Source organism: Macaca nemestrina, chromosome 13 (genome assembly GCF_043159975.1).
Source record: "Macaca nemestrina isolate mMacNem1 chromosome 13, mMacNem.hap1, whole genome shotgun sequence".
Taxonomy (NCBI): domain Eukaryota; kingdom Metazoa; phylum Chordata; class Mammalia; order Primates; family Cercopithecidae; genus Macaca; species Macaca nemestrina.
The window spans coordinates 3,627,182-3,630,729 of NC_092137.1; positions in this window are offsets into that span (position 1 = coordinate 3,627,182).

The following is a 3,548-nucleotide window of genomic DNA, read 5'->3' on the forward strand; positions in this document are numbered from 1 at the left end:
ACAGAACAGACTGTGGCAATAAGACGCAAATCACACACAGGACCTAAGGCTCAGCCAGGCTGGAGTGAAGTCTCACCCTACACTTAAATAAGAAACCGTCCTCGCCACCACGAGGGTTTTCTTCTCCAGCAGCTAAACCAGCGACGGCCTCGAGATGAGCAAGATGGAAACAATTTGTAGTTTGCCCCCCACCCGATGCTGCCTAACTGGCCCCGTTCCACCAGCCGTAACTACAGCTTTGATGGAAAAAGAGACTGATTTCAGTAACTTCCTCTGGACAAGAATAAGCCCATGGATGGGCTCTGGCCAGCTGACAGAGGCTGAGCACTGGGAGCCTTCATGTCCCTGTTTCAACTTTAGAAGCGCAGAGCCTGCCTGCGATGCATTTAGATGTTAAGTCTCCTCTCTAAGGTGAACGTGAGTTGTATGTTACGTGGATGTTTGTTCAATACGCATGCGTCAGGACCACCTTTATGAATATTCACAGCTCCTCCTGTAACCTGTTGAATATATATGATCCTCCAACCCGTTCAGCATAAAGCTCCTGCCCCAACCCCTTCTCCTACAAGGTGCCTGTCTCTGGTCTCTGCGCGAGACTGTGCTTCCCAGCCTGCGGGATGCCACCTTGCAGACTGTAACTCTTTACAAGAAATAATGTCTTTAGGCCGGGCATGGTGGCTCATGCCTGAAATCCCAGCACTTTGGGAGGCCAAGGCTGACGGATCACCTGAGGTCAGGAGTCCAAGACCAGCCTGGCAACATGGTGAAACCCCATCTCTACTAAAAATACAAAAAAAATTAGCTGGGCATGGTGGTACGTGCCTATAATCCCAGCTGCTCGGGAGGCTGAGACAGGAGAATCGCTTGAACCCAGGAGGCAGAGGTTGCAGTGAGCCGAGATCACGCCCCTGCACTCCAGCCTGGGTGACAAGAGCAAAACTCCATCTCCAAAAAATAAAGAAAAGAAAAAGAAACTGTCTCGTTTTCTAAATTTATAGATCATGTCATCTTTTAGTTAACAAGATGAAAAATGGATGGCAAGAAGAGAAATAAAACATCCGAAACAAGAGGATCCTCTTCACTTTTTGGAAGTGAGGACAAAAACCAAATAGGGAAATGAACCACCACAGGAATGACGAGGCCTTTAACAGCTGCTCCAAGCCGGGCAAGTATCCTGGGGCTGGGTCTTCACTGGGATAAGATGTTGAATCGGGAGCAAGACAGAACAAGGCTGGACATTTCCTGGATGATCCACCTACTCCTTAGAAACAAGGGTGAAGCCCCCCAACCTGGGCGGGCCTCTCATCGGGTTGCCTGCGTTGTCTGCAGTGCAGTATCTACCTTAAGTAGGAGGACAGCAAGGAAAAATCGAAGTGTCTTGAAAATGCCAACACATTAACCAGCTTGAAGCCATACCCAAGTGCAGTAATTCATACTGATTTATTAATATCCCAGTCATAAACCCCATGGCAATACATACATCTGTGCCTGTAGAAAGAGGGCACATTTGAAAAATAACGTATGTCCAGGAATCTCTTACTCAGCAAGCAGGCAGAGCCCGCTCTAAAGTGACGAACTTGGACGCAGTGAAAACCAACAGCTGTCCCGCTTGGGAAACTAACAGTTGGGCTCCTTGGAAAAAACACCTGATTTAGAATCTAATGAATGTGTTTATAAAGGATCTATCTTCTTTTTTTTTTTTTTATGAGACAGAGTCTCACTCTGTCTCCCAGGCTGGAGTGCAGTGGCAGGATCTTGGCTCACCGCAACCTCCGCCTTCTGAGTTCAAGCAATTCTCCCGCCTCAGCCTCCCTAGTAGCTGGGATTACAGGCACTCGCCACCATGCCCAGCTAATTTTTGTATGTTTGTAGAGACGGGGTTTCACCACGTTGGCCAGGCTGATCTTGAACTCCTGACCTCAGGTGATCCACCCACCTCGGCCTCCCAAAGTGTTGGGATTACAGGCGTGAGCCACTGTGCCCAGCCGAGGATCTGTCTTCTCTAACATTCGGCTTACAGAGACCTCCACTACTTTCTTCAGGAAGAACAGCCTTTTACCTCCCTAGGTCTTCTCCCCGCCTAGAGTGCTGTTTCTTACTACAGTCCATTTCCGTTCGCTTCGTGTTTTTCAACCCTCCAGCTCTCCTCAAACCATTCCAGTGTTTAAGATACTAACAAGCGGCTGCCCTGACCCAGGAGACAATGTAAGTGTAGGGATCAGGGAACAGAAGCGGGAGCGCAAGACGCCAGACACAAACGTGAACATGCTGCAGGATTCTATATGCATCAAATTCTAGAAAAGCCAAAACCCACCCACACGGGTGGCTTAGGATGGGGTGGGCGGGACTAAGAAGGGGCAGGAGAACCTTTTTTGGGGGATGAAAATGTCCTGTGTTGTTCTGCCTGTGGTCATGTTGCATTTGTAAAAATTTAAAAACACTTAAAATGAGAGCATTTTATTGTATGTAAATTATACCTCAATAAAAACGAAAGACGTGAGCAATATCCTGGGAAAAGAAAATGTGATTTCGCCTTAAGTGCTTTAGCAGAATTCTATTATAATTCTATTATACCCCTCAGCTCTTGTTCTTTTTTTTTTTTTGAGACAGAGCCTCGCTCTGTCACCCAGGCTGGAGCGCAGCGAGCAAGATCACAGCTCGCCGCGGCCTCGACCTCCCAGGCCCTAAGAATCCTCCCACCTTAGCCTCACGAGTAGCTGAGATTACAGGCATGAGCCACTGCACCCAGTAACTTACTCTTGCCTGTAAAAACACACCTCTGAAGTGAAGAAATCCGAGGCGCCACATCAAGGAGGCCAAGGAGGCGAAACTGGAGTCTGCAGGAAGCCAGCGCTGCACGAGGAGTTTCAAACGCTAAGGATCCTGACAGGGAAAAGTTACATGAAGCAAGAAAGGCAATTTAAGGTGATATTTTATCATATGAATGTTTCATTCTTAAAAATGAACAAGCTGTATTTATAATGCCCATTTAGAAATGAATCCATAAAAAAAATCAGTAGATCAGCACTTATTTTAATTACTGAAATAGAGTCATACTTGACAGAAGCAAGCCCTGGGGTATGTATGTTATCATCACACCACCTGTGGATACTTTAATCCTAAAATTGAGACAGAGTTTACTTAAACATTTAAGGCTTGAGTTTCCTCTGTCCAATGTGGAGGTGATTAAAAAATTAATCCTGACATGAAGATTTTTCATCCAGTTACAAAAGGAAATACTTTAAAAATGACCTGCCCTTCCAAAACATGAAGTTAACTTGGGGTTTTTCTATGATGTAACAAACTAGGCATAATCCTGTCTCAGAATTGTTGAGCAGAAGATTTATGTACTAATACTCTTGTTAAAATTCAACAGCTTGATTGTGAAAGAATCCAGGGATCTCACACTGAAAAAATACTAACACAGCTCATATATAAATTATTGATATATAAGAATAATTATATAAAGAATCTAAATGAGGCGATTTTAACAAAGTAGGCAAAATATCATACATACCTGAATATAAGGTAACTCCAAGCCATGAGCA